General features: G+C 37.9%; 1 long non-coding RNA gene across 2 annotated transcripts in view; it reads right to left on the reverse strand.

Annotated features, from left to right (window-relative positions):
• Positions 1-1513: 1513 nt before the first annotated feature.
• LOC118582288 overlaps positions 1514-19462 on the reverse strand; it is a 110154-nt gene continuing 92205 nt past the window's right edge. Inside the window, exons 5-6 of one of the 2 annotated variants that reach the window (XR_004944753.1) lie at positions 2409-2494; positions 1514-1576 (exon numbers count right to left, since the gene is read on the reverse strand). This is a non-coding gene — a long non-coding RNA (uncharacterized LOC118582288). Of the gene's footprint in view, positions 1577-2404; positions 2495-19462 lie in introns of both variants that reach the window. The other variant, XR_004944754.1, reaches the window with a different exon arrangement.

Here is a 19462-nt window from a genome sequence, read left to right on the forward strand (position 1 = left end):
TCATCCTGAGTGAGGTAACCCAGACTCAAAAGGACAAACATGGTATGTACTCACTCATAGGAGGATACTAGATGTAAAACAAAGATGACTAGACTGCTACACAACTTCAGGGAGGCAACCTAGAAAACGGGACCCTAGGAAAGACCCAGGGATCACCCAATGACAGAGAAATGGATGAGATCTACATGAACAACCTGGGCGACAGTGGGAGTAATGAAGGTCAAGATTTGAGGGAAAGAAAGCTTAGGGGAACAGGAGATCCCAGCTGGATCAAGAATAGAAAGGGAGAATGAGGAATAACAGACCATGATAAATGAAGACCACATGAGAACAGGAATAGGCAGAGTGCTTGAGAGGTACCCAAAAATCCACAATGATATATCCTCTGTAGACTGCTGGTAGTGGTCGAGGGAGGGCCTGATCTGACCTAGTCTGGTGATCAGATGACTAAACACCCTAACAGTCATCTTGGAACTCTCATCCAATAACTGATGGAAGTGGATGCAGAGATCCTCAGCCAGGCCCCAGGTGTCCAACTGTCGAGAAAGAGGAGTACTGCAAGAGCATGAATTGTTGAATCCAAGATTGCACAAAGCACAGGGACAAATAGCCAATCGAATGGAAGCACATAAATTATGAACCAAAGGCTGTGGAGCCCCCAGCTGGATCAGGCCCTCTGGATAAGTGAGACAATTGAATAGCTTGATCTGTTTGAGAGGCACCCAGTCTGTGGGACCAGGACCTGTCCTTGGTGCATGAGCTGGCTGTTTGGAACCTTGGGCTTACACAGGGACACATGCCCAGCCTGGAAGGAGGGGACTGGACCTGCCTGTACTGAATCCACCAGGTTTAAATGAATCCCCAGGGGAGTCTTGGTCCTGGAGAACATGGGAATGGTGGGGAGGGGCTGTGGGGAAGGTGGGGGTGTGGGCGGGGGGGGGAGGACAGGGGACCCATGGCTGATGTATAAAATTAAAACACATAATAATAAAAAATAAATTAAAAATCATGTACATATATTAAAAAAAGAATCTCCTGATTATTTTCTTAAGCCAGTTGTCTTCTTTTTTATTGTACTTCACACTGAGATACCTCCCAAAGTCTTAAAGTATCTTCCTAAATTCTATAAATTTCTTGCCAAATATATCTATTATCAGTATTTTATTGAATCAAGTAGCTTGTCTTTTTTTCAGTTTATAAATGGATAGACTGTGTCCCATCTCCTTAACCCATATGTTTAAGACCCAATTCCCAATAACTCAACATGACTAGAGTTGGCTAGAACCTTTTAAAAAAAGTTTTAATTGAAATAGAATGATGCCACTTTCCCTCCCTTTTCTTTTTCTAGTCCCTCTCAGCCATCCTACCTCAAACCCCTCCCATGCCACCTCACTATCAAGTTGATAGTCTCCATCTCTTTGATTATATTTGTTACACAATATGCCTTGAAAACACATACACACACACAACCAAATGGATTCAGCAGAAAAGACACTTTATTTAGAAAGGTGATTCTCTTAAACTGTGGCTATTAGGTTGGGTCTTCATCCCATTTGACTACTGTCTTCATAGGAACCTGAAAGGTAAATCACACACACACAGCATGACACTGGGGTCATGTGTACAGAAAAAAGACAAATTTCAAGCCCAAAGAGAAAATGTTCCACAGGAAAACAATCTTGCCAGCCCATGGTCTTGATGATCCAGCCTCCAGAGCTATGAAAAATAAGTTTCTATTGTTAAAATCATAAATCTGTGGTATTCTGTGATTTTGCCCACAACAACTAATATAGTGTCTTTCAAAGAGCAAATGTTTTGAATTTTTATGAAATCTAATTTAAAGTCTTTTATCTTTGACATCCAGTTTGTGTCTGGCTCTTGGCTTTCCTGTTACTTTCACTGATCTACATCCGGATGTCTGTTTTCACAAACTCTGGAGGTTAGCTTAGTGTGTTCCCAAGTTTTGAAGTCCTTGTAATGGATAGCATCTAGGAAACCTAATTAAATTCTATGGCTGAATTTTTGATAAGTCACTATCAGTATGAATCCACACTTGAAAAGTGGAAACTAATCAAAGAATCTCTAAGGATCTTGGGTACTTGGTTTTCTTCATACCCAAATTCAAAACTGGTATGGATTTAAAGAGCTTCTCATGGAAAGAAATGTCGCCAAACTGTTGAAAGTCAAAATGGGAGGGCTCTTTCCCAGGAGCATCTGTTAAATGACATTAGCATTCATTCATGAGCATCTGTTCAACTGTGATACATTGATTCAAATGAAAATGAACGTTGCTTAGACACAGAAAGAGCCTCTTCTATGTAATGTAAGAATAGGATCAGAATCTGCCTCAGGGATGGAATCAGACAAACAGAGGGAGTAGGGCCGACTCTCACACAGTACTCACCTACCTCAGAATATGCTCACTCATGGAGATGATGTCCCCATTTCCTGGAAGAGCAACTAGTACGTGCTTGCTGCCGGCTGGCTAGATGTACTAAAGAAACAGATAAAAGAGCTTGGACAGTTGGTATCAAAATCAGGCCAGTGGGGCATCTAATCAACAATAATACGGGAAGCACAGAAATGCAATGATACAATGAAGAGCAAAATCCTTAGTGTCAGGTTCAAATCCAGACTCTGTGTAATCACCTATGACCTTGGGAATGATATTCATCTTCCCTAGGTATCATTTTATTCTCTGAACATCAGGACAACACACACAAACACACACCTTTAAAGTCACCAAAAACTTTAATGTCTCTCTTTATAGATATGTATTCCACTCTTTAAAGGAAAAACTAATTTGTTCATGACTTTATTTCAGACATGACAAAAGTTGTGACTAGCAACTTCTGTAAATATTTGATGAATGAGTAGCAACATAGAAAATACTTAATGCTTTCCTTTGTGTATAAGAAACCAGTAATTAATACTAGCCTACTGTTACTTTGGTTACTATTCCATTTCAAGGAGGATAATATTATTATCATCAGCTAATTCTTCATTAAAGATAGCACCTATGAAATGCACAAAGCTACACAGAGAAACCCTGTCTCGAAGAAAAAAAAATCAGCATTGGGTTGGGGATTTAGCTCAGTGGTAGAGCACTTGTCTAGCAAGTGCAAGGCCCTGGGTTCGATCCTCAGCTTAAAAAAAAAAAAGATAGCACCTACATGCTAAAAATACAAATGACCCACTTAGGTATTGTGTCGTCAAGGTAAATAGGATTCATTAACATTCTAATTGTTGCTATATACAGAGTCACATGTTATAATTGTATCATAGGCAATTTTCATGCTGTTATTTCATGTCAATATGGTCAATTATTTATTCAAATGACATTTCTTTCAGCAAGACACGTTTTCCTGATTTGTCAAACATGGGTGATTGTTTTTAAAACAGAAGTACTGATACCATACCTTAGTTTTCTTCATTATGAAATGTTCATAAAGGCAGGTACCAATGTTTCTGCTCTAATGCAGGTATAATTCTGTTTTTCATAGTCATTACAAATGCAGCATATTTAGTCCACTTCAAAAAGCCAGTGAGAAAACGGGCTTCTTGTGATTAATAGTTTGTGGATTCTGAGGTCTCAGTAGGTGCTTGGCTCATCCTAGTTTTGTGTTGGTCATCCAACACTCTAGAAACATAGCAGAGGCTTCTTAAATCCTCTTTTCTCTTCCAGGAGAGAATGGAGAACATGAGTTAGCATGTGTTTGCTATGCTAAAGTTCGACAAACCCTTGCAGAGAAACTGAAATACTACTATTCCCCCCTCTTTCTTTTTTTCTAAAGAATTAAATGTACAAATTTGAGCAATTCACATTAGGCCAGAAAGTCTAATTCCCTCAAACAAGCAACTCATGGGATGCCATTTGCTGATGCATATCTATCTCTCAACATCAGCAAAAAAGTAAACATATCAGTTCTTTAGGATAAAGAAAATATTTATTGCTCTGGATTCCCAAAGGCATTTAAAGAAAACATATGGATAGTTTTTACAGGAGACAGAAAATAAAGTAAGAGGCAGTGTTTCCCAAAGCCCACCTAACAACTAGTGTTAGAATGTTGTAGCCTTCCACAAAAAGAAAGATATAACATGAAAGTTTTGTGAATAAATTATTTATTCACAAGTTAATGAACAAAAGTTTGTGAATAAATTCTTCAATAACCTGCTAAAATGAATATTCTTTCAAAAAACTCGATTTGCAAAGTGTATGTTTATGTTAGAAACATGAATATCAGTTATAATAAAATGAATCAGATTTGGTATTATGAAAGAAACATGAGAGATATCAGAATCAAAGTTGCTGTGTCAACTCAAGTAAATAATAAATAAATAATCCAGACCATTCTGAAGAACAGGCTTGCTCCAGTCTTTGACTGATATTGGAAGATTCAAAATGTTCTTTGGTATCTTTTTATGATTTCATTCTTTAATCATTACTGATGTTATCCCTGCAGCTTTCAAGACATTAGGTTTTAAATTGGAAAGACCTGGGTTCAGATTCTAATTTTCCTGTTTTAAAACTGGGAATGTTATTTACATTTTCTCTAACAGAAATCTTAAAGGTGAGCTATGCCAGGAAGAGGAGACTTGTGTCTGTACTGAGAGATCAAGGTTTTTTTTTTAAAATTATTGATTCCTGAAGCTATTCACTCCTCATACTGCCAATTTAAAAATAGAAAATTCAGAGAGTCTCTGAGATGAAGTTTACTGGGGAATTTCATAACAATGCAATGTGAATCTGCATACCATGTTGTACCCTAGGCATATTCAAAGGTTGAAGTAAGGGACAACTTTTTAAAGGCACAACTGAGTAGAATTAAAAAGAAATATTTGGTCATGGTGATTATTAAGAAGTAGGTTGTCAATCAGAAGACAAGGGCATATGCCCCTGTGGAAGTACTTTTTGTATGATGGTTTCTGTTCAAGCTTATGATTCTGATGATTGTTTACGATTATTACTATCAGGCTGCCGTGTTTAGGAACTCTTCAGAATTACCTGGCTGATTACTATTTATTGATGTATTTGAGTTGACACAAACAACTCCCCTTTGATTCTTATAACGCTCACATTTTTCTCACAAAACCAAATGTGAGTCATTCTGTTCTCACTACTATTCACGTTCATGTCACAAACACACACTTTGAAATTCTTAAATATTTTTGAAAGAATATTAATTTCTGCAGCATATGGAAAAATTTCTTCACAAATTTTGGTTTCATGTTAACTCTTGTTTTTTTTTTTTGTGGAAACTTATTACATCTTAATACTAGATGGGTTTGAGGGAAACACTTCCTTTATGGCTCTTCTTGTCTCCTGTAAAAACAATTAATATTTTCAAATTATTAGAATTCAGTGTGGTAAATATTCTGTTTATCCTAAAGAACGGATATGTTTACTTTTGGTTGATGTTGAAAAATATGCAACTTTTCATTTGTCTCCCAAGGACCTTCAAAAAGAGTTGGATAAATCACTATAGTCCTTTATGCCCAGCATACCTGTACTTTTTATTTCATCTTAAAGTTTCCTTTCATTTTTATTTTTTAACCTTATCCCTATTATTTGTTTCTATTTTCTAGTTGTTGTATTTTATCTGCTTATCTTAAACTCTTCATACAAATAAACTGGCATTAGAACATAATTATATTAATAAATATATTATCTTCACCATCTGATTAATTCCAATTAAAAAACAACCTTTTATTATCTATTGAAGGTGGCTGATGAGGGACCGTCAAACCACAAATATCTGTTACCTGTTGCTACAAAGGAAACCACTCCAAAATGTTGTGGCTTGAAGTAACATCACTTATACTGGCAGCTGGCAGGAAAGCCAGCACATATTAGCCCCCTTCCTGTGTTCAATAGCTGTCAGGCTGGTGAGGTCAGTGAGCTCCATCTCAGCCAACTTCTATTTATCACTCATACTCCAGCTTGGGCTTTTCCCAACATGCTTTCAGGGCAGCAGGAGAAAACAGGAGATATTGAACAAGTACTTTCTCTCTCTTCTGCCTATGTAGTATTTTCTAATTGTCCTTTCACCAAAGCAAGCTATGTAATCAAGGTTAGATTTAATGGGTAGGAAAACAGACTCCACTTATTTTTTTGCCACACTAGAATAGGATGTTGATGTAGAGATGAAACTTATCTATGGCCCTTTGCAACCAATCTCACAAAGTCAGGGTTAAATAAAGACTATTTTTTTTTTTAAACAAAGAACAAATAGGAGTTAGTCATCAGTGTTTCTTGAGCATTACTATGGTATCAATGGAACAGATTTAGAGGAAGGAGCTTTTTTAGCTGTAAAATTTGAGTCAATGAAGGAACATTGCCCATGATGTCCAGCAGGATCCCATGTGTCTACAAAATAAATGCATCACCTCTAGTTCCTCCTTCTCTGGTAGAATCTGCACCAGTGAATGCTGTTAGAAGGTTAAATAGGGCAACAGACTGTGAAATTCTTGGGATCTTACAGATAAATCTGTTGTGATTTGCTTAAGCTGCAGCTATGGTTTTGCTTTGAGGGTGACTGAAGGATCTCCCAATATAGGGATATAAGATGTCAAAATTCACTATGAAATATGGTCTTATTTTCCTTTGTCTGGTAGGCTCTCATACTGAAAAGAATGTTAAATCATCATAGAGATAGAGTTACACTCTACACATGCCTTGTTGGACTTTCTGATTCCTGTTTAACACTTTGATACAGATCTCACCTATTTCTACCTAGTTTTGACTTTATATAAGTCACTACTATTTCCTGACCATCTCTGAAGCTCTCATCTTCCAACTTCCACTGCTCCCTCAGAAAAAGGGATAGATGCTCTGAACAATACATGGATGTAACTTTTATAAAATTAGGTAAGTATCAGGGTAGGGAAGAAGAAGATCTCCTTTTGCAATTGGACTAGTCAGGAAAACTGATTCAGTTCAGGATTTCATTGAGCACTTGTTCTGTGATAGAATTTATCCCAGGTAATTCCATGCACCTTCTCATTTACTCCTAAGAAAGTTCTGGTGATGATCAAGTAGATATCCTAGAGACTAAGTTTGTCAGAATCAAATTGTCATACAAAGAAAAAACCTATATTTAAAAAGCAGTTGCTCCTAATCTCTTTTATCTTAAAACTATTAAAAGCATATTTTTAATTTTTTCATTGCTTGGATTTACTCTCTTAGAACAATATGGAAACTCTTTGAATTGCATCATAGTCAAAAGGGGAAAGATGTGTGCTGGGCATAAACTCTGATAACTGTGAATTAGGCTTCACTGGGTGGCTTTCAATGTACATGAACAAAATCTCAACCCAAGCTGTTCATTCAGAAACAGAAACCTTGGTGGCTGAATATTCAAAATTCATTGAGGAGTTCTATCCTTTCTTTCAGAGATAAGTGCCAAGTTCTTCCCTTAATTATATGCTGAATAAAATAAGATATGTAGCAAGAGAGAATGCATTTTGAATTTCTATTCATTCTCATCTCTTCTTCCAATTACACAAAGCATCTTTTATACAGAACACCCAGAGACAATTTTCTGCTTGAGAATGGGGACAGGCTTTTTTTGCAAGTCAATAAGACTGTCCTTATGTTGTCAGGAAGAGTTGAAATGACACTTGTAACAAGGCATGCCTTTACTCCATGCCTGAGAAGTTGGAAAATCTCATGTCAACTTCAATTAGTTAATAGGGAGCTATGTTGGAGGGAACTTAGGAGTTACAGAAAGGATGTGCCATGCCAAAAGTGGGGATAAATACAGGTGAGAAAAGTGGAGGGGCTTCATAAGGGTTAGTAGGTTAAAGAAAGTTGAGTAAAATGAAGTCCTATGGATCAGCTAATGGGTTGAGAGAACAGCAGTTCTTCAGTGTCTGCAACCATCTATTACTGCTTGGAGAATTGTGCTCTTGAACAGGAAACTGAATTTGTGAGAGGAGAGAGTCCAAGTGAGGATGCACAGAAGCAAAATTGTAGAGAATCTTAATCAAATTGCCTATGGCAAGTAAGAAAGAAACATCAACTAATGAAACAGGCTGAAACAAAAAGCCGAAAAACCAAATATAAAAAAAAATGCTTTCTTGGGAGAGAATAAGGAATATATAAGTTTGAGAACAAATTAATGTTTCTGTTTGGCCGAGGTACTGTCTGTATTACTTATAAAGTAAAGACTATTGATACCTGGTAGGGGAGGCAAAGAGGGAGGCTGAGGGCTTCAAGTCATTTAATATGGTACCCAACTGAGAAGGATAGACAATAAAGTAGGGTGCAAAGTCAGAACCCCGTATGAGCAGAAGAGAAGGAAAAAAGGGAAGAAAGATAGAAGCTACACAAGAGGGCTGGTGCAGAGAGTGTGTGGGAGGGCTGTGGGCAAGTCGGTATGGAAGAGGCTATTGCCAAAGCTAGCAGCTCACAGTTTCTATCAAAAGCAATTTACACTTAGCTGTCCCTCAAGTCTGTCCTGGAGCTGACACATGAAGAACCCTCCTTTACAGGATAGGAAACTAACTACAGTGAAGGTGAGTCACCTGCCCAGGGTAAAACAGGTGACAAATGGCAATGGCTTGGTGAGCATGCTATTAGAGCCTGTGGATTCCCTACCCTGACTCAATTGGTTCTCGTATAATTACCCTGGTAGGCCACAGTGCTCTTCTATTGCTCATCTCTTCAAGGTTCCATGACTCATCCAGGGACATGTTCTTAAAACAAAAAGAACATTGATGTGGCAGCATGGATGTTGCATAGGCTTCAGAAAAACTGTTGAAAGTGATTTGTCATTTGTCATTCACTGGTTGGAGAAACAAAAGAGAACTGGAGTCATTTGGTTATCATTAACTTACCATAGCCTTAGCCTCAGTTTAAAATCATCATTAAAGACTGTGACATTCATCTTAAGAGTTCAAAAGTTCACTTACCATCTCTCAGTTGAGGAATTAGTAATCTAGAAGAGGGGCATTTTACCACTCTAGGACTTGTCTATTTGAGGATTTTAAATATTGCTCTGTAATGAAAAATTATCAGCAAACCAGCATAGAAAGCATGATTTGGAAGAGGGAAGGACTCAGATTGCCAGCATTGTGCCTTGATTGCTCAGAGTGTCATTTTAGAAAGGCCAAGTTAAGCCAGGTAGTGGTGGCCCATGATGTTAATCCCAGCATTTGGGAGGCAGAGGATCTCTGTTAGTTCAAGGCCAGGCTGGTCTATAGAGTGAGTTCTAGGACAGCCAGGGCTACAAAAAAAGAGAAAGGTCCATCTGTCCAAATCTACATGTAGATGAGTATAGATACATGATTTGGACTCTATGTATGAATTACAACCAAGAAAGATGGTGTCTTGGGGGCACTTTCAATACAAAGAGGCAAGGCAGCCCTTCTAGGTGTCTATGGAATCAAATCCACTCTGTATACAAACATTGACTCTCCTCAAAAGTCAAAAGCTAGGCAGAGATTCTCAGACCTGGACTGATGAGAAGTGCTAACCAAAAGCAAAGCACTTAGTTTTAAATCAAAGCTGGCTTTGAATACCGACTCTATCCTACTGCTTACCTATCTGGATTCTCAGATCATTCATCCCTGAAATAGACATGATGATGTTCATGTCCAATACTTGAGATGCATCCTAACTGCTTTTATTTCTGTCTATTTCTCTTTTTTCTTTTTTATGTTTGTTGCCAATGAGCACCAAACTCCAAGTCTTGACATTCTTTGTTTTGTTTTGTTTTGTTTCGAGACAGGGTTTCTCTGTGTAGCTTTGCGCTTTTCCCTGGAACTCACTTTGTAGCCCAGGCTGGAGTCTTGACATTTTAATCAAGCACTTTACCACTAAGTGACATCTGCCCATAAGCTTTTGAGGCAGCACTAAATATTACCTTGATGTTTAATAAGTAATGAAGACAAGTGTCTCAGGTCGCATCTCTTGTGTGCCATTGTCTTCTAAATAACTCAAAGGCTTGCTGAAGATTGCTTATTGGTCTTGGATGGCTTGCAGCAGACTTGTATCTCTTATCACTTCTTTTATTAACAGAAAAAGTGTTAAGAATGGTTGACAGTGGATTACATTAATATAAAAACATATGTGCTGTTACAAGTTAGGTATAATGGGAAAAATGAAGGAAATTATGTATATGATGATATTAATAAAAATTCAGGTAATTGAAAATAGTAGTAGTATCATACATTTTTAAATGTTAAGAAACTAATGATCATGAAAGCCCTTATCAGTTAAGAATAGTTTATTGTGGAGGTGGCTGGAGTGAAGATTTTATATTTATTTCTATAGCAGTAAAAAAGAAAAATGTGTCTGTCTTATTGATGTGAAATATTCCCTACAGGCTCATGTGTCTTGAACACTCAGTTGCTAGATGGTGGTAGTGTTTTGGGGTGGTTTATAACTGTTAGGAGGTGAGGCTTCACTATTGGACACAGGTTTGTAGGGCCAGTCTTTGAGAGTTATAGCCCACCTCCAGTTCCTGTTTAGCTCTCTGCTTCCTTTCTCCCATGGGATATGACCAGCTCCTAACCCTTGCTCTGAAGATCTCAGTTGCCCAGTGTGCTTTCCCCACCATAGTAGACTGTACATCTCTGAGCCTAAGTACATTATTTTGTAAGCTGTCCTTGTTGGAGATTCTGTCCCAGTAACAAAAAAGCTGGTTATTCCATTAATAAATACAGTGACTAACATTTTTGAGAACCATCTAGGATCTGGTTATTGTGATAAGTGGCTTATCTTATTTAATTGTCACAATCAGGAATAGCTGCTGTTATTCTTCTATTGTACAGATGGAGAAAGATATGTATTACATTTATGTATTCATTAGTTAGAGTAATACTAAATGCTTTAACAGAAAAACCTTGAAATCACAGTAGTTCCCCTCAACAGAGGTTTGTCATTTTTATATAAACAGAATTCAGGAAAAGACTATTGATAACTGGAAGGAATTGGTGTGTGGGCTTGGGGTATGAACCACACAGTCATTCAGAGACCTACACTGATAAAGGGATCATCATTCAATATTAGGACATGTTTGTGGCCTTGGACATCAACTTCCAGGTAGAAGATGGGGAAGAGAATGTAGAGGAATTTGAAGATGATTTATTTGTAGGCTTGTATTTCTATCAATTCTATCCACATTCTCCTGAGCAGAATTTTCACATGTCCATCTCCAGGTCTAATTAAGACAAGAAAATGTTTTTGTTGGCTGTGTAGTTGCCATTTAATAGAACATTTGCCCTCTGGATATAAAAGAAGAACATTTTGCTGTAAAAATTTTAAAAACAAGAACAAGACAAGATTGCCCACTCTCTCCATACCTATTGAATGTAATACTTTAAGTTTTAGCTAGAGCAATAAGACAACTGAAGGAGATCAAGGGGATACAAATTGGAAAGGAAGTATCTTTATTTACAGATGATATAATATGATAATGTTGTTGATTGTTTCTGTTCTTTTGGGGGGCCCATGACCTACCTCCCAAATAAACACACATGGAAGCTTATTCTCAATATAAGTGCCTGGTCTTAGCTTGGCTTGTTTCTTGCCAGCTTTCCTTAACTTTAAATTACCCCATCTATCTTTTGCCTCTGGGCTTTTATCCCTTTCTGCTGTATATCTTACTTTCACTCTTACTCCATGGCTTACTGGGTAGCTGGGTGGCTGGCCCCGATGTCATCCTCCTCTTCTGGCTACTTCTTTCTTTTTTCCCCAGATTTCTCTTTCTATATATTTTCTCTGCCTGCCAGGCCCACCTATCCTTTCTCCTGCCTCGCTATTGACATTCAGTCCTTTATTAAACCATCAGGTGTTTTAGACAGACATAGTAATACAGCTTCACAGAGCTAAACAAATGCAACATAAATAAAAGCAACACATCTTAAAATAATATTCTACAACATGATAGTATACTTAAATGACCCTAAAATTCCTCTGGGAAATGCCTATAGATGATTAACACTTTCAGCAAAGTAGCTGGCTACAAAATTAACTAAGAAAAATCAGTGGCCCTCCATTAGACGAATGACAGACTGAGGAAGAATTCAGGGAAACAAGACCTTTCACAATAGCTTCAAATAGTGTAATTATGTTTAGGTAACCCTAACTGAGCAAATGAAAGACTTGTATGATAAAAATGTTAACATATTGCAAAAGAAATTGAAGAAGATATCAGAAGATGAAAAGATCTCCCATGCTCATGGATCTGAAGGAATAAATATACTAAAAAAGTACATTCTACCAAAAGCAATCTACAAATTCAATGCAATCCCTGTCAAAATTCAAATGCAATTCTTCATAGATCTTGAAAGGACAATTTTCATCTTCACATGGAAACACAAAACACTCAAAATAGCTAAAACACTGCTGTGGATATCACTCTGTATAAATAAAATGCTGATTGGCCAGGCAGGAAGTATAGGCGGGACAAGTAGAGAAGAGAATTCTGGGAAGTGGAAGGCAGAGAGAGAGACATGGCCAGCCGCTGCCATGACAAAAAAGAAATAAGGTACTGGTAAGCCATGAGCCACATGGCAAAGTACAGATGAATAGAAACGGGTTAGTTTAAGATAGAAGAAGTAGATAACGAGAAGCCTACCACAGCCATACAGTTTGTAAACAATGTAAGTTTCTGTGTGTTTACTTGGTTGGTTCTGAGCAGTCTATAGGCCTGGCTGGATGAGAGAGATTTGTCCTGACTGTGGGCCAGGCAAGAAAACTCTAACTACAAGTGGCACCCAATGTGTTGGCAAGAGTTTTCACCTAAAACTTGACAAAAAAGATTCTAAAACGGAGCTAAAAATAGCTTCCTAGTTGTCTCTCTCAAGTTAATGGCAGCCTGCAGGTTTGAGCTACTATGGCAGGTTCCTGGCGTGTGTGTCTGACCTACAGTGTGCCAGAAATGAGGTGTCTACAAGCGGCACTTTACTCTGCTGCATGGTGGATTTAGCCTTTGCTAGTTAAAAAAAAAAGTTTCTGGGTATATGCACTGCTTTGATAGAACTGCTTCTGATAGTTGATGGTACACATGGCTCCAAACCCAGAGCTGGCAGTTAACTGTATCACTGCCATGTTGGGAAACTGAGGTGGGTGGAGCCAGCAGCCACAGCTGCGTTTCAATCTTACAAAGATGGATATTACACAGAGAATCTGGTTTGTCTTGTTTTTGGGATTTTTAACTGCAGAAAAAGATTTGATCATAAAAGCTATTGAATTAAATAAAAATGTAAATTTTAAAGGTAACTTGACTTCAAAATTTGGATATAAGGATATGTTGCTTTGGAAAAGAGTCTCTGCTTTTGTTTCCACAGAGAGCCAGAGGATGTGGATTTGTTCTAGATTAAGATACATCAGGTTTGATCAGCCAAGACCACCTGAAAGGTCTCCGATGACACCATGGCCCAGATGATCCAACATCCAGAATGGTTTCAAGGCAACTGGCTCAGAGTTTCACCCTCACAGACTACTCCATAATCCTAAAATTTTCTTTATGTCCCCATAAGACACAGTGCCCCCCTCCAGCAGGAAGTAGTAAGAGAAACTATGCCCAAATTCCCAAACAATTTCAAGCTGGCTTTGGAGATGGAATTGGCTCACTCCTTCTCTAAACCCAGACATATTGCTAAAAGAAAAGGTTAAGAGATTTTTATGTCCCAAATCAGAAGAGCCCTCTAATGTGGGACAGAAAAAAAAAACAAAAAACAGTATTTTTTATTTAAAGCAGGTTGATTATAAATGTGATCTCTTTCTAAAGAAAAAAAGGGGGTATGATATAGATATAATAAGATGAAAGGGTAGATTAAGGAACTTACTTCTAAAGAGCAACAACTTGTTTAAAATGTTTTACATTGGTATAGATTTTAGTCTATTGATACAAACTTAAAGTTAATTTTGTTATACTGTGTGTATATTTCTACCCGTGCTTAAGGTATTATGTTTGTATAGCTCATTTTAAATTATAATGGATAATTAAAAATAGATTAATAATTAGTCATCTATGATAATCATACTCATAGCCATGTTAGCTAAGTCTTCTAGTTATACATAGAGATATTTCAGATAGATAGGTAATCTTCAAATACTTCAAAGACCTACAGAATATGGCATTTAAAATATTTTTAAAATTTAGACTTTCTGGACAGTGAGACATGTCTGCTCCTGGCAACATCAATTTACTTCAGAGAGGAGGAGGGGCATTGAAGACACTTCATATCTTATCTTCACCTTGGCAAAAATAGTCATTTGGGCAAGAAACTGTTCTTACCTGGACTGCTTGATCGACTGGACATACAGGACCCATAGAAAGGTGACCACTGAACTTTTCTTGACAAAATGGTCCTTCAGGTTCCTGCTTCATAGAGGAAACTGCCAGACATTCTACAGGACGCTAAAAAAATTGACCAAGAGACTCTAGCTCTGTGGGCTGAAGACAAATGCCCCAACTTTACAAAGGAACATTAGGTGACTGTCCAAGCTGCCAGCCCGTCTCTGTCTACCCTGTAAGACCCCCGAAAGTTGCTTGCATCCTTCTCCCGGTTCTCAGGTGATATTATATCCTTCTGAGGTCGTTGATGTGGTTGAAGACTAGATAGTTATAATTTTCTCAGTTATGATAAAAGATAAGTTAGATATAAAACCTTAAACTCACAAATATAAGATAGATAGGATATCTTCTTTAATACTGTAACTGTAATTCTTGCTTGATAATTGTTTTGTTATCTGTAATTTTACTATGTGAAAGTTAACTTTTTTTAACAAAAAAGAAAAGGGGAAGTGCTGTGGATATCATTCTGTATAAATAAAATGCTGATTGGCCAGTAGCCAGGCAGGAAGTATAGGCAGGATAAGCAGAGAAGAAAATTCTGGGAAGTGGAAGGTGGAGAGAGAGACACGGCCCGCTGCCGCCATGACAAAAAAGAAATAAGATACTGGTAAGCCATGAGCCACATGGCAAAGTATAGATTAATAGAAATGGGTTAATTTAATATAGAAGAAGTAGATAACGAGAAGCCTGCCACAGCCATACAGTTTGTAAACAATATAAGTTTCTGTGTGTTTACTTGGTTGGTTCTGAGCGTCTATAGGCCTGGCTGATGAGAGAGATTTGTCCTGACTGTGGGCCAGGCAGGAAAACCATTCTACCAAAAGCAATCTACAGATTGAATGCAATCCCTGTCAAAATTCAATCGCAATTCTTCATAGATATTGAAAGAACAATTTTCATCTTCACATGGAAACACAAAACACTCAAAATAGCTAAAATACCCTGAATAATAATGGACCACTGGATATATCATCATACTCAATTCTAAGTTATAATACAGAGCTACAGTAAAAAAACAAAAATAAAAAGCAACAAACAAACAAACAAACAAACAAACAAACAAACAAAAAAACCCCAAAACCCTGTGGTATTGGCACAAAACCTTATCTATTGATTAGTGGAACAAAATTGAAGATCCAGACATAAATCCACACACCCATGGATCCCTGATTTTTTTTTTTTATATAAAGAATCCAGAAATACACACAGGAAAAAAGACAGCATCTTCAACAAATGGTACTAACCAAACTGTACAGCTGCCTGCAGAAGAATCCAATAGACCCATACCTATCACTCTACACAAAATTCACCTACAAATGGATTGAAGACCTCAATATAAAACCTTACACACTGAACCTGATAGACAGTTGGGGATAGTCTTGAACTCATTGACATAGGAAAAGGCCTTCTGGATGGGATAACACTAGCACAATCACTAAGATCAACAGTTAATAAATGGGATCTCCTGAAACTGGAACGCTTCTGTATGGTAAAGGACACTAACATTCAGACAAAGTGGCAGCCTACAGAATGTGAAAGATTATTACTAACTCTATATCCAATAGACTTCAAGTAGTTTTCCACCTTCCTAATCCTGTGCTCCTTTAATACAGTGCCTCATGTTGTGGTGACCCTCAACCATAAAATTATTTTGTTGCTACCTCATAACTCTAATTTTGGTATTGTTATGAATCATAATGTAAATATCTGATATGTAGAATATCTGATATTCAACTCCTGTGAAAGGGTTGTTTGACTTCCAAAGGGGTCATAAACCATAGTTTGAGAACCTTTGTGATAGAGGGCAATATCCAAAATATTCAATGGACTAAAAAAACTAGATATCAAGAAAACAAATAATACAATTAGAAATGAGTTATGGACCTAGTCAGAGAATTCTCAAAAGAGGAAACTCAAATGGCTGAGAAACACTTGAAATGTTTAACATCCTTAGTCATCAGGGAAATGCAAATCAAAACGACTTTGAGATTTCATCTTACACCCATCGGAATGGCTAAGATCAATAAAACAAGTGACAGCTCATGCTGGTGAGGATGTAGAGTAAGGGGAGAACACTCATCCATTGCTAGTGGGATTGCAAACTTGTATAGTCACTATGGAAACCACTGTGACCATGCCACAGGGAAATGGGAGTCTATTTACCTCAAGATCCAGCTATAACATTCTTGAGCATATATCCAAAGAATGCTTCATCCTACCACAGAGATATTTGTACAGCCATATTCATTGCTGCTCACTGATGTTGGCTGAGAAAGATCTATGAGAATAGCAGAATGTCATTAGAATGCTCACTCCACAAGATGGTACCTATAATTGGTACTCCTTGAGTGACCAAGAACCTGAGACTAAACAGTCCAGGGACTAGGGTAAAACTAAATACTACTGTTCTTAAAAAAAAAAGTAACAATAAAATGACTCCTAATGACATTCTGCTACAGTCATAGTTCAGTGCCTTAATTAGCCATCATCATAAAACTCAGAAATTGCATATAACCTAGATGTTCCTCAAAAGAAGAATGGACAAAGAAAATGTGGTACACTAATGCATGGAATATTACTTGGCTGTCAAAAAAATGGAATCATGAAATTTGCAAGTAAATGGATGGAACTAGAAAAACAAAACAAAACAAAAATCATCTTTAGTGAGGTAATCAAGACCCAGAAAGACAAATATGGTATATATTCACTTATATGTGGATATTAGCTATTAAGTCACTGATAAGCAAGCTGCAATTCATAGACCCACACAGGTTAGGCATAGAGTAAGGGACTAGAAGGCCAGGACAGATAGATCTCCCCAGGAAAGGGAAATAGAATTCATAATTATGAAATTATGGGGCAAGGGGTCTGGAATGGGAGGATCAAATGGAGAGGTGGAAGGAAGAGGGAGATGAGGGAGGGAACCTGAGGAGAGACAGATAAAATTAAGGGCCTTTGAGGGGTAGTATGGAGACATAATATAGTAGAGACTTTGAAAAATACATAAATCTATGAAGGTGATCTAAATGAAATTACCAAATAATGGGGGAAGAGAGTCCCAACTATCCATCTCTTGTCACCCCAAGAAGCTTCCAGTACCAGGATTGGGTTACATCTAATTGAGATGTTAACCAAAAGGGTCCCATGGGAAACCCCAAATATCCCACGCTGCTGCCAAGACTACAGGTTACTCTCTACAAACTAACAGCAAGGCCCAATCCCTGAAGACAACACCTACACAACTCATTGATCATGGAGAAGTCAAGCTGGTGTCCACATAGAGCATTCACCATTACATACTAACATCTTTGGTACAGGAAGATGCTCTGTATGCTACCAGAGGAGAAATTTAAACAGCAACCCAGCCACAAAACCTTTGACTTACAATGGAGTCCTGACTGCAATGTTGGCACAAAGTTTGTGGGAGTAACTGACCAATATCTGATTTGGTTTAAGGCCCTCTCCATGAGAGGGGAACCATGCCTGACACTGCTTAGATAGCCAGGGTCTAGGGTAAAACCTAATACTACCGTTCTAAAACACAACAAACAAGCAAAAACCCCATAGCAATAAAACGACTCCTAATGACATTCTGCTATATTCATAGATCAGTACCTTGCTAAGTCATTGTAAGAGAAGCTTCCTTCTGCAGCAGATGGAAACAAATACAGAGACCCACAGCCAGACACTGTGCACAAAGTCAGAGACCTTGGAACACTCAGCCTAAAATGGGAGGTTACCATAAAATCCCTTCACTTAGGGCTCAGGGAACCCCTTGGAAGAGGAGGACACCAAGAAACTATGGTCTTCTGAATCAACAGGATCAATGCACATACGAACTCAAAGCAGGCTGAGGATCCATTCAGTAAGCACCCCTCCTCCATGGGCTCTGGGGAAGTTCCTGCTTCCAGGTTCCTGCCTTGTGTTTTTCTCCCGATTATTTCTCTCAGTGATGGATTTTGACCTGGGAGTTGTAAAATGAAATTAACCCCTCCAAAAGTCTTTACATGTTTATGAATGATCAAAGATAAAAATGGTAACTTAAAAACATGAAAGAAAAGCATCTTGGATGGATAGTAGCTTTCTCTGCCGTGCAGTGGATGAGTAGATTGTAGGTCACACAATTAGCAAGGAACAGGACTAGAATCTAGACCTAGTGCTGGTCTGATATAGGAATCTACATTCCTAATATTCTGCTCACATTTGAAGTGAAAATAGTTGACACACAGAGAAACAGGTGCTTTTTGTTTTAAAGTTGCCTTTCTTCTCAGTTACAACCCAAGGAGCTCAGAAACACTGTTCCCTGCTTCCTCCCTGGTAAGGAGATACAATTGTCTGGATGACGCAGTGTTCTTGCACTGACTCACCCAAGATTGTTTTAATCTAGCAAGTTGCATTGCATCATGAAACATAATGACACATCTCATTTCAGAGCTCACTGCTTTTCAAAGTGACACACAAAGAGTAGAAAGTGAGTGCCCTTTTCTGAAGAAGCTGAGGAACAACTTCAGCAACACCATACATTTAATCAGGGCATATCCTGTTTTGTCTTCCCTTACATGGCTGCATGTGATCCAATCAATCATTCCTCAGATTACATGGCTGCATTCTGAGTTAATTATTTTGTACACTGTTTTGGCAAATATGTTGTCAGGAATACTGTTATTAGTCGGAAATAATTAGCGTTTATGCTGTATACTTCCTCCTGCATGATCTCACTCCATTCTTTAGAGATTATGGTAAACTCTGTCTCTGCCAAAATGATTTGTGAATGCATTCTGTTATTTCCATTTTATATACAAGTAAACTGAGGCCTTGCATTGTTGAGTAACTTGGGCAAGGTTACAAATTCAGACATGAAACTGAACGGGATATGTCTCCAGAATCTGCACTGTTGAATGTCTCCTCCTTGCTGTGTCCTTCTTGGTGATGGTGGACCCTAATCAAAGTGAAATGATGGAAGGAATAGAGACCAGACATTTATGGAAGACCCAAAATGTTGTGGGCATTTATACTGTAGAAAGTTTCTAGATATGGTCTCATATCCTAATTCTGTTTCAACTGTGTTTCTATGGCTTTGCAAAAGGTTCAAGCTTCACAAATCAGCCTATGAATGTATTGATCTGGGGACTGAAAAAGCCCACATTCAGGAA

This window comes from Onychomys torridus, chromosome 4 (genome assembly GCF_903995425.1).
Source record: "Onychomys torridus chromosome 4, mOncTor1.1, whole genome shotgun sequence".
NCBI lineage: Eukaryota > Metazoa > Chordata > Mammalia > Rodentia > Cricetidae > Onychomys > Onychomys torridus.